The sequence below is a fragment of the Passer domesticus genome, chromosome 3 (assembly GCF_036417665.1).
Source record: "Passer domesticus isolate bPasDom1 chromosome 3, bPasDom1.hap1, whole genome shotgun sequence".
NCBI lineage: Eukaryota > Metazoa > Chordata > Aves > Passeriformes > Passeridae > Passer > Passer domesticus.
In genome coordinates, this window is record NC_087476.1 from 96,711,753 (window position 1) to 96,732,535 (window position 20,783).

General features: G+C 38.5%; 1 long non-coding RNA gene across 2 annotated transcripts in view; it reads left to right on the forward strand.

The window, feature by feature from the left end:
• The window catches only part of LOC135298204 (uncharacterized), a 30,000-nt gene extending 20,146 nt beyond the window's left edge, over positions 1-9,854 (forward strand). The window contains exons 2-4 of one of the 2 annotated variants that reach the window (XR_010360213.1): positions 5,007-5,142; positions 5,721-5,818; positions 7,880-9,854. This is a non-coding gene — a long non-coding RNA (uncharacterized LOC135298204). The remainder of the gene's footprint in view (positions 1-5,006; positions 5,143-5,720; positions 5,819-7,879) is intronic. The other variant, XR_010360214.1, reaches the window with a different exon arrangement.
• The last annotated feature ends 10,929 nt before the right edge of the window (positions 9,855-20,783 follow it).

Consider the following 20,783-nt stretch of genomic DNA (forward strand, 5'->3'; position numbering starts at 1 on the left):
CCCCTATTTTATATTTCTCTTGAGATTATTATAGAATTTGTCAGTATAGTTCTGGTTGTAAACTTTAGCTTCTCTGCCTCTGCACCCTTCCACCCTCAAACACCCTCCCGTGGAGAAAAGAAAAAGCTGTTTAAGTCCATTTTGTTTCCCAGTGATCTGGATAAAGCTATAACCTTTCTATTTTTACCTCCCCTGCTGCAGCTTATCCAAGTCTCTCATTTCCTCAGCCAGAACAAAAATCATCCCCCTTGCTAGGTTTTCTTCCACCTACTCCTATGCCTCTTCAACTGATGTCCCATTGACTTTAATCCATGTTGTTGGGGATAAAGTGCATCAGTCTATTTGGTCCTGAGGGCACAATAACACCCTTGTCTATATATTGCAGAATTATCTGTCTACTAGGAACAATCAAAGACCATGGCACATGTTTTCATTTCCTCCAGCCTGGTCTTCCAGATTTTCCATTGAACATCTTTATTCCACACATCAGATATCCATCAGGCCATTCACAGAGCAAGCAGTTTCCTTCAATTGTGTGGGTATTCACCAAAGAGGGGTTTTGCCATGGCGCAGATTTCAGAGCCACATCTACTGCAGGTAGGAAAAAAAGCTCTTTAGGTTTTGCTGGCCAATATATGCCTTGTCAAGATCATCTTTTCTGCCAGTCTTAGCTGCTCAATTAGGAAACAGTGAGAGAGGAAAGCCCTAAAAGTTTACTGCATGAAGGCATATAGTCCTTTATGGTGGACGATAGATTTGGTCTGAAGAGAGCTCAAATGTCCTCCTAGGATATTCTCTTTAGGAAAAAATGGCTTGTGGTAAGTTTAATGTAACAGAACATGGTATGTGTCCACGAAAATATAAGTGTGACTATGTTATGTGCTAAGTGGAGTTTAAATAGCTTTTCTGCAGAGCAGTCAAGGAAGATAGCAAGATGAAGCTGAGCAACAGAAGAGGGCTAATTCCTTTCAAGACAGTAACCTATTTGATGACCCTTTTAAAATACTTCTACTCCCAGCTCCCAAAAGCCCTTTGCAGACAATGTTTGGTAAGCAGATTATGTGAAGTTTTGTAAGCTCTGTAAGGAGCAGGAAGGACTGGGAGCCTTGAGGGGTTTCACATTACTAAGGGTGGTGCCTGGTCACAGAGTTCCCACCAGCCAGATCTTAACCCTGTGCAGACAGGGAGACAGCAAGACTGTCAGGCGCCTCGAGCCACTTCCCTGTCAGTGGATCAGGCAGCATGTAAAGATGTGACAGCACACTGTCACAGGTAGCAGGGCAAGGAGGGATGTGTACAGCTGCCTGCAATTAGCAAGCACTCCCAGAGCCATTGGCACCCAGAGACAGGTGGCACAATGTGAATCTGCCTCCTTCTCTGATCTTCAAGGGAATGTGGTTATGCTTAGGAAAGCCAGGTGGCAGGGGAAGCTAAAGGGCAAATAGACATGGCAAGGTCTTTAAAAGAAAGGAAAGGAGGCTGAGGAACACTGGAGACAGACTGAGGCCTGTCACATCCTGTCAAGACAGCTAGAATTAGAAAATTATAGTTATGTTAGGAAGGAATTTTGGTTTTTTTAATGGGGCTAATGTCTTTAAGAAACTGATTTTTACAGTAGAAATTATGGGGTTTTGTGGGTGAATGAGTATACTTTGGAGGAAAAAAAAGACAAAATAAACCATGAAACTTCAAAATAATTTTATTTTTTTGTTGTTGTTGTTAAACCATTGGTGTGGGAAGGAGGTACCAGCCAGGAAACAGCTCAGTAGGAAGGAAGGGATCTGAATTCTGCTGTAGATCATGAGCCATATGCAACTGAGTTTTATTATGATGTTGTGGTAAAGCAAGTACAAGGAATAAACAGTGTGCTGTCTAGAAGATATGAGGAATAAAGTGATCAGAGCTAGCACTGCTTCACCAATAAGTATGGTATATTTTTCTGAGGTAGAAGCAGGGTGTATCCTGTGTGATAAATATCCATGCCAGAAGGTAGAAGCTTGTGACTCCATCTTTGTTTCTTTATGAAGTGTATGAAGTATCTTCTGATTGGATTGGAAGAAACTGCAATTTCTATTTTCAGTATCTTCTCAGATTGCATATATATATATATATATATATATATATATATATATATATATATAGGCATTTTGCATTTTTTTTACCTGACAGATAGAGAAATCATGCTTAGAAAAATGTATGTGCACAGGTAAGAAAAGCCATTGGTCTGAAAGGGGTGAAAATAGTGGAACAGTGTGGCCTTGTTATAGGTTATAAAGTCATTTACTTAAACTATCTTTTAAAACTCCTTTGACACTGAGAAAGACAAAATGACAAATAGTTTAAATTGCTATGAAAGGAATCCTTTCTACTTTCTTTGTGGATATTTGGAGCTTTCTGTTCTAAGCATTCAGAATAAGAGCTGCTGCACAGAAATGTTTATTAAAACATTTCCCATGCTAATTCCTATTAAAATCTTAAGTATCAGTAATTTTATGCTAAAGTGTTCTTTCAAAAATGTTTCATGGAAAAAGTTACTACTTGCCAAAAATAACAATTAAAAATATAGACAAATGGTTTAAGATGAGGAGTCATTTTACTAGAAATAAATCTAAGTCTTAAAGGAGTGGAAATACCAGGGGAATTTTGACTGTCTTCATTAGCCAAATGATGGCTGCTTCTCTGCATTGCTGCTGGGTAGTGGAGCATGGAGAATTGCTGACAGCCAGAGATGAGTGACCTTCGCTTTGAATGATGGAACTTCTCACAGTTGGTCCAGGACTTCTAATGGCCCTGAACTGACAAGTTTTGGAGGGAAGCAGGGTCTGAATGCGCCATGCATGAACCCTGCCAGGAAGGACTGCAGCCCTCTGACACTGCCCCAGATGCACAGCACTTGTCAGACAGGTAATGAGAGAAATGGCTTTGTTCTCCAGCAGTGTATATCACTTGCTGCTTGGTTGAATTCGGCTAAAATTATTGCAAAAAAAAATCCCCAAAGTCTAGGAGGGTATGGGGAGGTTGGAGTATCGGGAAAGACCAGAGCAAGTAGAATTTGGCCAGGCCACCTGTCACACTAAAGCCAACAAGAAATTTTCCCATGGAGATTGTGTAGCAGTGGCGAAATTAAGGCTTTGTAGTCTGGCAAAGAAGATCAGTACCTGTCTCAAGAGGTAAACATAGAATTAAAGGTAAGAAATGGAGCACAGAGACTGGAGCAACAGGTGAAGTGTGATGGTGAATATCTCATCCTCTTTGAAAAATCTGGGCACAAATGGGCATAGATGGATGCACTGGTTAAAGGATGTTCTACCGAAAGAAAGATCTTTGTCTCTGAAAGGTTGTTTGTTTTTTTTTAAAGAGAACCTGTATATAGAAAGGAAAATCAAAACAAACCAACAACAAAACTCCAACTAATGATAAACCTCACCTTCCATATCATCAGAGCTACAAAAACAGCACTGTTGGGGTTTTTCCTGTCAGAGAAGAACTCTAGAAAACACTGCTACATGAGCAGTGCAGTGACTGTTGGTGGGTACATCTGTTGTATATTTACACTTTTTTTAGCAATAACCACTTGAATGGTCCTAGTTTATGCTGTCAGATGAAGGTCACAGTATCTTCAGAAACTGTCTCTTCAAGAGGAAATAAATGTACTTTCCAGTAGCTCCAAAACCATTGTCATTAATAGTGTGAATTATTTCAGGCAAGGAAATGCAGAAAATGTCAGCTCAGTCTAATGCGAATGAGCATGACCTGTTCTCCTCCTCATAAATGTACTAAATACCTAAACCCAGGTGCTCTGTCTGCTGGGATAGTGCAGTGACAAGCTCAGTATATTTTTGGTGAGTAGGCAAGATTCTGGGCACTATAGCTGTATTAAGAGGCATCTCAAGGAGCCACACAACACTCTGCTGGACCCTGAGTATGGTCTTGGATCCTGAGTATGAGCAAACAATTTCTCAGACTCTAAAGATAAGAAGCAGCTGTGTTTTTGATGTAAGGTTTTGTTGGTTTACTTAAGTGCCAACTGAGGAAAGTACATGTCATGGATAGAATTAGAGATACGAAACATTTAAAAGGTTAACAGACATGTTTTTGAGGAATATTTGTCTAGAGTGGTGATTTCTGTAAAAGATGCAAATTCCTACATAGAGGGTTCCGGGTAAGTTGTTACCCAACATGCCAACAGCGGCGTTCAGTTCTTGCTGATCACTTGTTAAAGCATTTGTCCAAACTTCTTTATTTCATGTTATGCCATCAGACTAATCAGATGATTTATCCAACAACATATCTCCTGCTCAAGTATGACTCAGGGTGCACCAGTAGCTATATTACATGATTTTTCTAAAGACAACTTCTCCAGGACTTTTACATTATAATGCTTCACTTGTGTTAGGTCTTAAAGTGGAAAATTCTTTTGCAGTATTATGCATTTATAACTTTTTATTTTAAATTAGGAAGTCCTAGGCATTGGATTGAATGCTTCCAGAAACTCTTGTGCTCACCAGAGCTACTAGGTAAACTGACTGCCCATGATTCCTGAGGCTATAGGTGAAAATGAGAACTCCTTGCCAATGTTTTGTGAAAAATTATTGTAGTTTTAGCTCCTTAGGGACTGGAGGCTTAGAACAGAATGTATTTGACTGTCAACTGTACATTAAACAAAAAGCAACATCTCACAGAACTGTGCTTTTTAAAGTTACTGTTATCTCCCATAGCTTTCAGGAACATTGCAGGAAGTCTTTATGTGCTGAGATAGATGCTGCATAATGAGCCATGAGAGTTGGCATCCTGTAATCCTTCAGGTGGTGCCATGGTAATAAATTGTACAGGGTGCCTGTGAATCAGCTCAAGAGCTGGCAGATTATAGTTTTGACAAGATGGAATTAATAGTCAAAATGCCTTTTCTTGTAGTCATGTGATAATTCCTATTATGGAGAAGACCAGAGCATATGAAGGAACAAAGTCAAACAATAAAAACATGATAATGAAAAACTGTTCTTCAGCTCCCACAGATGGGGATTTGACTATGACTGCATGTGCTGATTCCCTTGTGGTTCTCCCTGAGGGCTCATGTGGCAACTGGGGAAACATGGACCTGCATGCTTCCTCTTGCTTCCTCTTCCTCCCTTTCCTAGGAAGGTAAGTTAATAACTTACCTTCCTAAACACGTATGGAATGAGCTTAGTAGGTACTCTCAATACAGAAAAAACCTTGTGTTAAGTCCTTGTGGATCATCTGGTTTGTCCACTCACTACAAGCTATCCCATTGCTTTCTCTGGCAAAGGCAACTTGGACACAAGACCCCACAATACCTTCAAACTGCTCTTGCAATCTAAAGGCCGTAGTAGTTAGGGGTCTTGAATTAGGAGTCAAGAGATCATATTATTCACCTAGATGTGTATTCTAGGTCTGGATGTTCAAGCAAATTTCTTTTCTGTTTTCTGGCTTCATCACTTTCAAACCATGTTTCAAATTAGTAATGCCCATGCTGGAGGTGATTTAAAGTATCATTGCAGTTTAGGTTGCATTTGGTTACATACACCTCATTGACTGCTTATTTTTGTCTGTGCTTTGCCTTAGAACATGTCTACATTTACAAATTATGTCTGATTGATGGAATAACAAGTGATGGGGATTGAGCAGATCAACTGCAGCTTTGACCTGCTCATTCCATTTTGATTAATTTTCCTCTCTCTCTCCTATCTGAACTATTTTAGCAGGATCCTACAAATGATATGCAGTTAGTCCCTCTATTGAACCACCACAACTTCTGCATTGTATCTTCAGAGGAAAAGCTGTATTTTCTTTCAGATGAGTAAGTAAAAACAACTTCTCTAGATGACACTACAGGGGAAACTTGAGATGGTGTAATTAAACCTAAGGTGACCTTCAGTGTGACATGTACAAAACACCATGGTGTTTACTGATGATCACCAGCAGAGGAGGCTTGAAGTGTCTCATCTGAGATGTCACAGATATGCATATGGATCACTTTGAATACTTCTCATTATCAACACATTGTTTTTTCTTTCATTCTCTATCCTTATATTTTAGTGTCTGCTTCACTACAGAAAATGTGTGGCCACCCATATTTGCCTGAGTTCCACAGAATTTTGAGATTTAACTAAGAGGGTGTCTTGCATCAAGGCCAGAGAAAGTTGATTCTGCTGTAGTAACATTTCTCCCAAAATGGAAAAGCTTTACTTGAAAACAGCTGTAACCTCATAACTATTGCTAAAAACAGAATCCAGGATTTTCTAATGGCTTTCTGTCTTGTCTGTTCAGGAAATGTACTGCTTCTGTCTCTGAGTAGTTAATAGCAGCATTAGAGCCAGGTATCATGCGGACAGGTGTCATGAAATTTTGTTAAGTAATCTCAGTCCTAAAATGTTGTCTTGGGAGTATCTAAGAGTAGCCCATCAGTATCTACTGCTTTGCCTCAGCTCTCCAGCTCTAAGCAGCAGCCTCCTTTAGACCTGCTTGAACTGTCAGCATAGTGCTGTGAGCCCACAGCAACCTTTGCAGTGGCAGTCCTTGGTTCCCAACTAGTCTGTTGATCCAATCTGCAAAGTCCACTCAGCCTCTGCTCTGTCACCCTGTTGTCATCCAGTTGTAAATCAGTCCTCATTTGATGCTTTTCCTGTGATCATTAAAATATCACTGATTTCATTACCACCAGGGAGCTGCTCCATTGGGTTTTGGAATAAATCCTGTAAGGATTTTCAACCTTAGCTGCTGAAATCACAATTTCTCATGTACCTCTGCAATAGCTAATTGTTTTTATCACTCCTAAGCTTTTTTCTTTTTTTAAAACATCCCCTGTACAAATTCTAGGGCATGCAATTTTTGTGGACCCTGGAGCTTAGAAATCTGAATGTCACAGTGGAGAATATGCTGCTCAAACAAATTTTCACAAGCCAATAAAGTGCTCACAAAGAAAATAGATTTGTCTACTCTGTCATCAATAACTCTTTATTCTGTTTCCACAGGGTCAAATTTACACTTAAGCTGTTTGTTTATATATAGATTTTGAAGGAGAAAGTAACCCAAAGCAACTAAAAAAAATGTAACCACACAAACAGGTCAGCCAACTTCAGAATTTCAGAAATATGAGAAGGACCCCAGTTCTTGAAAATGTTTTGATCTTGGAGCTGCCACACATACATTTGGAAATTACCGTCCTTTCTCAGGAACATTGTGTCCATCAAAAAAAGGAAAGGATCCTGACTTCATTGCACAGGATTATGCCATACCTAGATACTGAAATCCAAAGTCTGGGGGTAGCATCAAGAAACTGGTTTTAAAAACCAGTGTTCAAGGAATTGGAGATCAGTTAAAAGATAATGATTTTGTTATGGGAGCATACAATACTTCTATTCAAAGTGTTAATATTGTCAATATCAAAGAGAATATTTTTTTAAAATTAAATATATTCAGGAGGTGGTTCTGAAAACAAAGACTTTGATTAAATACCACTTTCTTCTGTTAACCTAAAGTGTAGTTTTTACTGGCAGGAGTTGCATGCAGCAAATTGACAAATGAAATGATGCAAGATAAATACTGGGATTCTCCTTTCAGCAAAATCTTAGTTTCCTGGTTGATTTTTGCCAAATAGATTCATGTATGTATAACTCCGTGTCTGTTGTGCAAGATGGGATTGAGTAAATGATAAAATTACATTATTGCATGGCCAATGGTGGGCTGCTAGAGGAATGTAGGTACTGGACAGTCTCCATGCTTTTTTGCATCCACAGTGTCATACTGGGCAAATGCCTGTGGAATGAGATTGTAGAAGGGCATCATTATTGGGCTGACAGCTATTGATTGCTTCCTCTAGTTTCTCCTACTTTATGATCATCTATTCTTCACTCCACAGATGCCTCTACACCTTTCCTGTACTTAACATGGTTCATAAGTTGCAGCTAAACACACACAGAGAGACCTTGCCAAAGAGATCAGCAGGACAGGAGCAACAGCAGCTAAACAGTAACGCTGGACGCAGGAGAGATTAGTTTAAAAAGTGATTGACTGACATCAAAGCCACTTTTCTCCTTGTGCAAACCCTCTCTACAGTGAGTGAATTTCTAGATTACAATGCATGGGAATTTTGATCAGTTCTGATAGGATAAAATATTGCTCTAATGAAGAATGAAATTGTTCAAGAAACACACTGGAGGAATTCTGAATGTCCTTTAAAACCCCAGAAGAGCAAGAAAATAAGATGTTAACAGAACTGGATGAACAGAATCATAACAGACCTTAAAGAGCTGCTTATCCAGGTGACACCCTTCTTCAGGGTGTCACATCTGCATGATGACACTCGGGATTAATGAGCACAGTTCAACCAGTTGCAGGGGTTGTCTTTCTTTACAGAGCTCACCTGGTGAGTAGCACAGTCCCCTCCATTGCTGGATGGGGCAGTCACAGCCCCTTGTCTGGGATCAGCCTGCAAGAGCCTGGCTGTGCTCAAGTGGTGGTGCTGCAGCAGAGGGGCAGCAGCAAACTGTCCCCCAGCACCAGGAGCCTGGGATCTCCACTCTCCTGGGATCTCTGCCCCATGTGGCAGGCTTCCTCACTGTGCCAGCAAGTTATTACACCAAGGAATCGCTCAGGGACCTATATCATATGGCTTGCACTTGTATTGATGGCAGACTATTGACTGATACATTAATTTCACCTATAATATGTACTTAAAATTTTAATTATTCACCTCATAAACCATGAAAGAAAATGTCCTTGTCAATCAGGTAGTTAAAAATCTCCTGTTTCTAAATATTGTAAGGATTTTGAAATGCCCAGCACTATTTGTTACTAAAAAATCCTGCTGGCTAAAATATTTTTTTTTATTGTAAATGGTGAACTTCTCTGTTATTGCTGCTATGTAGTTTCTGGTATAAATGTCTTGACTCTGGAAAGGCAAGCCTATTGGGGGTAACAAAAATAGTTAAAAGGGGGATGGTCAAGAAAAGGAGTTATTTTTTAACATGTAAAGATAATATTGATTAAGACATGATAATGAAGTAATAAAATTAATTCTTGTCATACAAGAGACCACAAAATAGCACAGCTTTCCTTGTCAGTGTTGGGTGTGGGGGTGTCTTTCCCACATGCTCCATGCTTACTTGGAATATATAGGGAGAACAGTATGGTTTATTTTTAAAGTAAAATTTGCTATACCAGCTAATGTTACAGTAAAAAAACTAATCATCATTTCAGGCTCTGCTGCCTCTTTGCAAACAAGATCTAGGAAGCAATGCTGCCTTTCTCTGCAGGCTGTTTGTGTTTCAGTATAAAATGGCAAATGTGCCCTATGTTAGCTGGCATTTTGTGTCTTCTAGGAAGGAAAGGTGCTTCCTTATTGTCATTTATGAAGCTGGAAAGAAGAGTGGCTGAATCATAAAATACAAGCATGTATACAATGCAATAGATAGAATATATGCCAGCAAAGCACTGGTTTTCACAAAGCTGGAAAGATTTCTTAGTTTTATGTGTCTATTGCACTGAGATGTATTCTCTCATTGAATTTCAGCACTAGGAATGAGGTAAATCAAGATCTTAGGTGATGTATCTCTTTTCATGGACACATATTCAATGTGAAGTTTTAAAAGTAAGCAGGGAAAGAGAGTACCAAATCTCATTCAATTTCTATGGGAAACAGTTGCCTAATAATAATTTATACCTTTCAAGTATATATTTGAGTGTGGAAAACATTTGGTGATGCTTAGTGTTCGTTATGTGGCTTCCCTGAAATAGAACAAGTGCCATGAGAATTTGTGGAGGGAGGAATAATAGATCTTAATAAGCTCTTCACTTAATTGTTGGGTACTGTAAATTTGCCTCTGTGGAACTGTTCTATACCTCAGCTTTTCAGTGATAAACAGTACAACCACATGGTTTTCTTTCCATATGTAAATTTACTGGACTTCACATGTTCTAGAGTGAAAGACACTTTGGATGTCTCTTCTTGCCAGTATGAGCAAGGAGTTTGAACATCAAACAGATACCTCAAGTTTGTTACCTTTTCCAAAAGAGAAAGTCCAGGTAATAAATTGGGTCAAAGAAAAGTTCAGAAAATCACAGGGAAGTGCTTGTTGTTCCTGCTACTACAAAAACCCCAGATAATAAAGATGCCTGATATTAAAGCCAAGGTTATGATTATCTCATTCAGGGTAAAGTGTGTTTTATTCCATGAGCAATTTAATGTGAGTATATGGCAGGTATGGCCATTGTAAGACTGTCCTAAAAAGTAAGAAAACAAAAAGTGCTATAGATATGTCTGTGTAAAATTATTTTCCTTTCTGGACTTGTTTTTTAGTAACACCCTAGTCAAGAATGTAAACTATTAGTGGCCTTATATAGTTTATAATTTAAATTTGTTCTCTTATCTGAGCACTGGATATACAGCAATTAGAATCCTTTTTCAAAAAGGGCTGTAGGTCTGACCTAAATTGACGAATTTTTGCCTTATGTGCAGGTGGTAACTGTTAACCTAGCAGCACATATGTGAATGAACATGATATACTGGGAAAGAGCTGCCATGTAGAGGGTATATGGAGGCCATGTCTTACAGACATATATTTTAGTTCTCAGAAGGAGTCAGAAATGTGGGTGATCTGGTCAGTCATTATTATGTGGGCTGAAAAATGGTCAATGGTCAGGTTTTACAGCTGAGAGGAGTTTTTAACATCATCCACTTGGATCTTTGGAAGTGCTTGGATCAGCACTACTCAACAAATTCATAGGCTGTTTCTGCAAAGAAATTAAGTGATACAACAATAACTTGAGATTTTTAGTTTTCTTTTAAATAATAAAAAAATTAAAATTTGTTAGTAGTAAAAGTGAGTGAGGAGACAGGCTGGAGGTAATTCCACATCCTCAGTTATACAAAACTAGGAAACAAATACAGGATATCTGCAAAGGTATGCTACAAAATGTCTTAATACTCAACAGTTGAAAAGGCAACTAGAAAGATGGGAAAGACTAGGAAGGGAATAGATAATAAAACAGGATACATCATTATTCTGTGATGAATTCTATTATTTCATTGTGCTGTAACTCTCTTCCCCTGTTTTGAATACTGCATAAAATAAATTAGATTGTAAAAGGTTGCTTAGGTCACAAAAGAAGTAACTGGGATATAGGCCTACATAATCACAAATGACAGGGAAAATATGAGAAATAATGAGTAAAAGTTCCATACTCACAGTTGAAGAAGCAGAGGAAACTTGACAAAATGATTAGGTAGAAGATTTAAAACAGAAGTTTGCCATGTTCTTTTACAAGCACTGACCTGGAAGGTCATTAAATTCTAAGAAATTGAAGCATACATCTCTTGATACAGCAGTTGTAGTCAAGACTATTCTGTGTTTCTTTTGTACAGAACTGGGGCACTAAACAGGACAGACTCTTTTGAACTAGACATTCTATAAGAACCATAGATTTTCATTTGAGCCTTTTTGGAGGATACCAGAGGACAAAGAAATAGTAGCAAATTGCTACACAAGTGATGGTGATATGCACCAGGAAATGATCTGTAGACACTGAGCATGTCCCAGAACTGTGTCTCATGGCATTTATTTCACTGTCCACTGCCATTTTTTTTTTTTCGTTCTAGTTATAACATGCTTACAGAACAGCACCTTTAGGAAGTTGTCTCTTTGAAATGCCCTTTGTGTTCTTTGTCTCTTTTCTTATTTTTCTTTCCAGTGTGATAAGTACTTCTACACTCTCAGGGAGCTGAATTTGTCTGGAGATTCTTCAGGTTTCAGACAAAGAGACCAGACTCCTTATCTGAGGTGCAATAATCCTATATTCCCTTTCAGGACTGAATTAATCCAAATCTTGTGCTTAATAGAGAAAAGTTGAAGCTCATTTCCTTATTTATGTAGTTTCCTGTTTCAACACCTCCTTAGGAGCTGTTAGATGGAAAGGCAATTTGGACTCTTCCTTGCTTCTGAGCCAAAAGGAAAAATCTATTCAGACAGAACAGCCATCAACAGAACAATGGCTGAGTTTTTAAGAACACATTACAAAACCTGAAAAATTCAATATAATTTTCTATTTCATTAGTACTTTTAATCAAAATCAGTGTAACACTTTGTTTAGTTTGAAAAGAGCAGTACAGATTTACACCTACTGAGATTCTGCTCATGTGTGTCTCATCTCTCCCAAGTATTTCCCATCTTGTATGCTTAACTTGTCAGTAATTAGGACTAGACAACACTTCAGCTATTCATATGGTAGTTTCTTCAGACAGTTAAAAGCCCCTGCTTCTTTAGTTTGGTGCCTTTCAGATACATTGGATTTATCTGAAGAAAGGGTTGAACCAACAGGCCAAACTGATCGATGTGCTCACACACAGCCCTGTTTGTCACCTGTGTCATAAGTACATTTATAGACCCCCTAGCTGTGAAGATAGGTGGTTTTATTTTTCTCTGTTCCCTGTCCTATTTCTTGCTCATTTCCTGCTAGTACACAGAAGGCCCAAAGCAAAAAAAAAACCCACACCCTGGCCATTCTGAGCATGAAATACACTTTAAGGCCACAGTGAAAAATCTTTTCGATCATAAAGCACTGCTAGAATAACACAGGCCAAAAGAAGATTCAGCTCAATGCTTTTTCCATGGGAACTCTTAATGCTAATAAACCCTTTCAAATTTTGTGTGGCTACTATTACACTCTGTAACATCCAGTCTGCAGCAATACTGGAGTGACAACTGTCCATGCTTTTCCAGGTGAGCATGAACAGGTTTTCTTTGAGAGTCCTTGAACTATGATAGCAATCGAATTCTCATTGTCAACAAGGACCTGCAGCCTGAGAAGTGAATTTTGCCAGGGGCCTGTAAGTAGTGAGACCAGTGACAGACTTAATGTCTAAAAACTGAATTTGGCAAAGAGTGATGGTATCTGTCTGGTAGGAGGCTCAGTTGCTGTGGGAAGCAATGGGTAGGGTTAGATCTGGAAAGGCCATAGCATTGAAGAATGTCCTGGTTGGTACTTAGTCAGCTCTTGCTTTCCCTTTCTGGTGTGGAGTTAAGGCACTATTGTCCATCTGAATGTCCCCAAAGTGAAAAGCCTGACAAAGTTATTTCAGAGCATTAAGTTTTTCCTGTCCTTATATAAAATACAAATGCAGGATAAGGTGACAGTGTCTGCCTTTCTTATATATTATCAGTCACTGGTGAAGCTTTTTGTCTAGGAAGCAGGAGTCTGCTCAAATTTTTGTTTGATTTGAGATAGCTCTGACACAAGCTTCCTACTTCCCCTGTATCTGCTAATGACTGCCCTTATTTTTCAGAGACTTGCTCCACTCCTCCTTGCTCGTTGTGCTTCATTGGCTGTGCCAGTGCATGAAGTCGAGTAACTGTAGACTAGTGGGCAGTAGGGGAAGTTTGGCTTCTGGTCCAGTCCCTGTCCCCAGAACTGCTTAGATAGTTCATGCCTTTTGTGAGATAAAATCTAAAACTCTTCTGCAGACAGGGCTCAGAAGAGAGACAGTAATTGCAGCTGAATCATTTCCACAGATACTACTTTAAGAAAAGGAAAATGATCATCTACCAAAGTTGCTGTCATTAACCTTTTCTGCTTTTGGGGATCAAAAAGGGAAGAAAGAACAGAAGAGTTCAGTAAAAAATAGTTTGTGAAGTGGTATTTCTACAGTCAAGTAAAATTACTTTTAGATATTATTGCAAGTTGGATTAAACCTCTCTGAAACATATTATGTTCCAGTAAATTGGTAGCACCCTTCATGAAACCGAAAATTAGAATCAGTTATGCTGTCCATAGCAAACAAAAGCAGATTTACCTTCTTCTACCTATTCATGAGCAGCTATATTCAAAATACTGAACAACTACATTACTGAGTTTCACATTTGCAAGTGGTGACATGATGGAAAAAAACAATCAATTACTATTCATCATCTGCTGTGTGCTATTTGTCTGGAAACTGCATGCTCCACTCCTGTGGTAGATGTTTTATTTAGAGGTGGTTCTTGGCCCCTTGAAAGTGTGCTAATGGTCACAAGGGATTTTTCAGCATTCAACATTTGCAGAAAGAGTCCCAATCATTGACTGAGATGAGGGGAGTTATCTGCTCAAAGATTGCTAAATGATGTTAATCTTTCCAGAACCTGATTATCTCTCCACAAACGTGTTTCTTCAGAAGTCTTATCCAAAGTCTGGGAAGAAACAGAGATTTTGTGTTACACATGATAAATCATAAGCATCCAAAAATAGGCACATCAGTATGAAAATTATTTCTCCCTGGGCAGCGAAAAAAAAAAAGTAAAGCACTGAACCTGCATTTCTTGTGGTCACTAATCTGTTGCATGATGATGGAATTGCATGGCTCTATGCCTATATGATATTTATCTGAGTTTGTATCTGGTACATAGAGTATAACTCTTTTCCCCTCAACCCTTGCAGCTAATAGTTCAAAAGCAACAGTTTTAATTCTGGTATATATTGAGGGCCTTGGGTATTACTGAAATCTCTCTCTACACTCATCCTTAATCTTATGTTTGTGTGAACTAATATTTTTTCTTGGTGTAGCTTTTTAAATTGCACCCTCATGAAACAATTATTTTGTCATATGATAGTCATTGCATGGAATAGTTCAGTCAGAATAACTAGATCCTTAAATTATTAACAGAATTAAATATGGTTGCACTTTATTAAAATATTTGTAAAACATTTCTATATATTTTATTACATAGGAATTATAAGATGCATAGGAGAGGAACCACATTTTGCAAATTCTGCTTCCAATCAAAACACACCTAATGGTTTCGGGTTGGATTTCCCTTCTGCATGTGTTTGCTCAGAAATAAGGCACTATGAGTAAAGCTGCACATGCATTTGACCTTAATTGTAAGAAGTAAGCCTAGTGTGTGTTGACACACATAATAACCTGAAACTGTCATTATTTTAAAACAATTTTTTTTTATTCTTTGAACTCTTCACAAAACCTCCAGCCCATTGTTCCTCATTAATATGTATTGCAGAGCAAAAAGTCAAGTTATAGCCCTGACAGTACTTGCTTTGTAAGTCTTGTGGTATTTTTCTGGTACAAGTTCTTAACTACTTTGCTGTCAAAGATCTGAATTAGAGATGTGCTCATCCGTACTGTTCATTGCTGTGCTTAATGTGTCATTACACAAAAAACATTAAAAACAAATCTCTCGGTTTTTACATTACTCAGCCCTTTAGTTTTGTTTAGCTTGGTATTGACCTGTGTAGCAATTTGCTACCTTAGGAAAATATTTTCACTGCTCCTTAAGTTCAATGCTGTCAGCTGGGGACTAAATGCAAAAAGAGCCCTTCTGTCATTGCTCTGCTGTACCCAGCCTCCCTCACCCCTGGGCAAGTACCTGGCAATTTCGGGGCTCTGTGTGAGCAGAGCAGCAGTGACTGGATGGGAAACACTCTGGGACAGCTCAAGTTTTGCTCCAGGCTCTGTCCTTAAGCTCATCCCCAGAAGGAAACAAGTCCTGCTCTTCCCATCTTCTCTTGACACTGGACTTGAAGGAGCTTTTTAAAGCACAGAGAAAGCCCTATAGCAACCTCTATATCAGATTCATTTGCTGCAGTCAATTTTTCACTTTGCATTGCATTTTAGCTCTGTGTCTGAAACTTTCTGACAACCTTGTTATGGCAGCCCACAGTTTTTTGTGTGTTGCTGGTTTTACAGAGGAGATTTTTGTAGACATGATCATCTGAACCCATTTTCATATGGTATTGAAACGGTGTCTACAATTTCCATATTCAAGTCTCACCATAAATATCCACGATAGCCTATACTCTGCAGTCATGTGAAGAAAATGCAGATTTCTGATATATACGGTTGAATGCAGAGTACTGGGATGTGCACTGGTATAGAGATTGGCATTTTGAGATTATAGGGTACAATTATCTCCTTTGCTGTTTAAGTGTCTCTTCAGACTGGGAGCAGTTAAATATTTTCTGTATATTTCACTGTCAGCAGCCCAGTGTAACAAATAGTTCTTAAGAGACTGAGCTGTGCTATTATTCTCAGTTATGTGTTTGATCAGATTTATGGCATGAAGTTAATTACAGTTGGTTTACAGTTTTAGCATACTTTTCTTTAAACAAATAAACAAATGTTAATTGACTAGTAAATGCTTTTTAATAAAGTCTTAAATTATCAATGCATGATAAGCAAAGGAAGGATTCCTCAGTGAATACAGTTCCTCAAGATACATGCTCACACGTCCAAGTCTCTACCTTTTTTCCCACCTATAGCCAGCATAACCACTATTACATTTGGTATCATTATTTCCACTTACAGTAGAGATTTTAAACAAGAGGTTTAATTACTTAAGATGTAAAAGTCATCTTATTTTTCTAGAATGTCCATAAACTACAGGTATATTGCTACAACCTGAATAAGGTTTTCAAAGAAGGAATTTACCACATGAACATAAGTGTTCAATTCATAAAGGAAATTGTTCTTATCCTGCAGCTCAACATTACACATCATGGCAAAGTGAGTAGTTTGAGATCTATAGTCATAGGAAAAGTTGTTGCTGGAGAGACAGAGAAGACAATAAACATAGTAATATAATATTATATTACAGAGATATTGTCTTGGTTTTTCTAAAATTAAATATTTCAGAGCCCAAGGTCATAAACAGTTGTGGTTCCTTCATTTTCTGTTATGACATTGACGTTTTAATCTGTTTTTAATTGATGAGTGCTCTGAACGCCAGGGTGTTTCTGCATCTTTTGTATAACCATAGTGGACACATGCAAGGATCTGCTGCAGAGGAGACTTATTGTGGAAGGAAGTGGTGTATTTGAGTTTAATTAGCATTTGGCTGGGTCTTTGAAACTACTGGTTCATCTAGGCAAAGGCTTATTAGTGGTCTATTATGTACTATGTAAACACATGATAAAGTGTTATTTGAAGCCTGTATTTGAAGTGAGGACCTTAACTGAGTAGTTTCTGGGTGTGGTGGGGCACCCAGGCAAACCAGACAAGCAGAGCTGCAGCAAAACTCTTGGGAAACCTGTTTTGTTTCTGGGGAAATACTAAACCAACCTCTGCAAAACTGGTGACACTAACAAATCAATGAAGTGTTCCTGTAAATAAATATTCAAATCTGAGCATTTGCAGAGGGAACAAAATTTTGGATATTTTGATGTGGTTACTCTTCTATTGAAAACATTTATAGAATCATACTTTTGGTGAAAGCAAGCTCAAACCACTACTAAGAATTTTTGAAAAGGTCACCTCACAATTCCTGTGTAATTTCCATGCATGTTATTGTCTGTTTTCTGCCTCAGAAGGTAAAATCATGTAACTGGTCTCCCTTCCTAAAGAGCAGATGAGCTGATCCTTGTGTATGAATGTAGGAGAAAACAGACCTCTGTTGTCAAGCTAAGCTGACACTGTGATGGTAGTAAGAATTTTGGCCTGAGGGCTATGGAATTGTTCCTTTGATAGGGTTGTAAGCTTTGTTGCCATTATTTATTTTTTTTTTGCCCAGCTTGTAACAGAAATTTTCTCAGTTTTAAAATCAAGATGAGGAAGTTAAAACTGTATTTTTGGATTTTAGGAAAGAAGCTGTTTAATTGGCTAATGTATGCTTCTTAAGTGACGTGTCATAGAACTGTAGACTCTTTTAGGCTAGAAAAGACCTCTAAGATCATCTAGTCCAACCTAGATCATCTAGTTCTAAGGACAGATTCTACTGTGATTTAAATCTTTCAAGCTGGAAACAGTTAAGTAGATGAAGGCATTACAGGATGATGGACATTTTCTTCAGTTGCTAATCTTCTCCATGCTGAGTGTCACTACTGTCATTTCACTGAATTCAGGAAACCTTCCAAGCTTTTATCAATGTCATAATGTGAGGACAGGGAGATTCCTATCATATTGAATACTATCCATGAATAATTTTTCTTGGCTGGAGTTTACCTGACTGCAATCTTTGATGCTTGGCCTGTGGAGTGTGACAGATGGATTTAGGATACAGATCTGCATCAGATACTGAAATATAAGGACCATAGTGCAGACCAGATCTCCCACAGATATGTTTAAATGTTGAATTGGTTTGGGAGATCTGCAATCACATCTGCATCAAATATTAAAAGCAGGAAATAATATAGGGGCAACCATGATGGCAACAGATTTGTTCCTGACCCCACAGGTGCCAAGGGAAGTGCTGCTGTTGGCTTTTATTTATTTATTTATTTATTTTTTTTTTTTTTTTTTTTTTTTTTAAGAAGAAGAAGAAGAAGCAAGTAGGTACTGAGGATTGTAACCATGCTAATTTAGGATGTCTGTCCTCCACTGAGACCTTGTTACATTGTGTTACATTGTACATTGTTATTCACCAGCAAATCATGCAGCAGCCAGTTTTAGGAAAGTCTTGCTTAATCTCTGCAGTTTTTTTCATTTTTTTTTTTTTAATGAACATTGCTGTAGATCCTAACTTTGTTCTTGCAACCTGTGTGTCACATCAATATTAGATCATTGTATCATACTTGAAAAGGGGACATGTACTCCAGATGTATTGCAAAGACTGTGTATTTGCATGGGTGTTTGAAAGGCTGGGGAATGGGAAGGAGGATGGGGAATGGGAAGGAGGGTACCATAATTGTTGCACTTGCAGTAAATTTTTGAAAATAATTTTTTAAAGTAAATTTCATGATTTTAGAACATCCATCCTGATGTGTTGCCTAAATACTTCTGAAAAAAGTATTGATTCAGATTAAGACTTGGACATGTAAGGTCAGCAGCGTGACCCAGAAAGCTCCTGTTTTGTGTCTGCTGCTCTACAGGACTAAGGCTTGTAAGATGCCAAGCACTCTGTTCTTTCACACATTCAGATATGCACCCACTTCGCCAGAGTTGAATCTCAGTGTGTGTCTCCCACTGAAGCCATCTTAGATCTTGAAGTTTCAATGTTCCTCTGACCGTGTCCCTGAAGCTCCTGGTCCACCACACCTACAGCACCTTCCCCATACTGAACACTGTAGTCTTTCAGTCATGGAGCAAAGGTCTTCAGGCCTCAGCTGGTGGATTTGTAGCAAAATGGGCATGTGGGTGGCTCTTGTGGAGATAAAAGATCTCTTGAAGAGTCCTGAATTTTGGTCTGAATTCCCCTATTTTACTTAAAAATAGTTAAAAATGCAAAAATAATTCAGGGAACGGGGCTGTTACCCAGACAACTGTCTCCAAAATGCATTTTGGCCTCAGTAAATGCTCATGCTCTCTGTTTCTTTCTTCTAATTGCACACCTATGACAGGAAGGACAGAGCAAATGGTGTCACAGGGTTCAAAAGTAAGCAAATGTGGCTAATGAACAGATATCGGCTGCTTGATCAATACTGGGCTGTGTGTTTATTCCTTTCTGGCTCTTCTAGCATGAGAATCTCTGTGATGCTCTCTGGTCTGTTGCTTCTGGCTGCTGCTCCACCACAAAGGTTTACGAATGTTCAGACAGAGAATGATTTTCTCTGTCTCCAGCATCACCAGGGTTTAGATCTCTGCCCAACAGTCACCCTCAGGATGTTATCACTGTGAATTCAGTTCTGGAGGAAAGATTTTCTGCATAGTTGCTCTGTTGTAGGTATGACTGTGGCATCCTATGAAGACAGGAAGATCCCTACCTTGATACATCCCAGTTTGCAGAACCACAAGTTGAATACGAACATGAAAGAGATGGAAAGAATGAAGAGACAGAAAAGTGGCATGCCAGACACAGGACAATGGAAATGATAGTAGGTTCAAGTTTGTGTTAAACTGATCTGGCTGTTTCATTGCTTCTGGAAGTTATTAAGGATTTTGGGAGGAGGATGATAAGGTGACAGGAACTTTGATAGCTGAAAAAGAAAATACATACAGATAAAGACTGAGTAAAGGTTTGGTATAGAACAAAGAAATGAGTTCACCTCATATTCAATTGATCAGTTCAGTCTCATGCTGGATAGTGATGGCTTTGTATTGACTTTTTCAAGAGGTCTTTGTCACTGCTTTTGCTTCCTAACTTTCACTTTATCCCAAGAACATTGGCATCTCTGTCCTTCTTCACTGTGCAATCTGCTGAATCCTAATCTTGTGGTTAAAACAAGTGCTTAAGGTGCTCTGGGACCTTGTCTCTCCCTGAACAGTGCTGTCAATCAGACATCTTTCACAATCAATTGAATCAGAAAACTTCAAGAAGGAAGATATGAGCTAAAAGTTAAATGAAATTTTGCTTTAGGCCCGAAGGACCAACTTTGAAAATCTTTTGGACGTATCTCCTTGTATATTTTGAGATAAGGTTAATTCCCTGCAGATAAAGTCAAACTCTTCAGACAGAGACAGCAAAGAGTTCATTGTCACTTTAAAGGGGGTTGAATCCATCCTCTCCTTTGACAGCAGAGGTAATGCAGCAGACTCATTTTCATCTCTCATTCAGAAAGCAGATGAGATGGGAATCAACTTGTTTGACAGATGAACACCCTGGAGATAATTTCAGTTTGTCACAGTATGTGTGATTTCTTTACAATTAATGCCAAGCTACAAGAGTGTGGAAGACCGGCCCATAAATGCCAGCCATTCTGCTTTCTTTAATTCCAAGAATACAAACCACTTTTCTAATTTTAAATAATAAAATATTGCTAGAAATTAAAGACTTTACTGGAAAAAGAGATCTTTTTTTTTACAGTCAGATAGGAAAAACAGAAGAAATCACAAAATGGAAGGGAGATGGGAACTGTGGGGTTTATTTCTTTCAGGTTTTTTTCTTTTTCATTCCTCAATTTTGAATTAA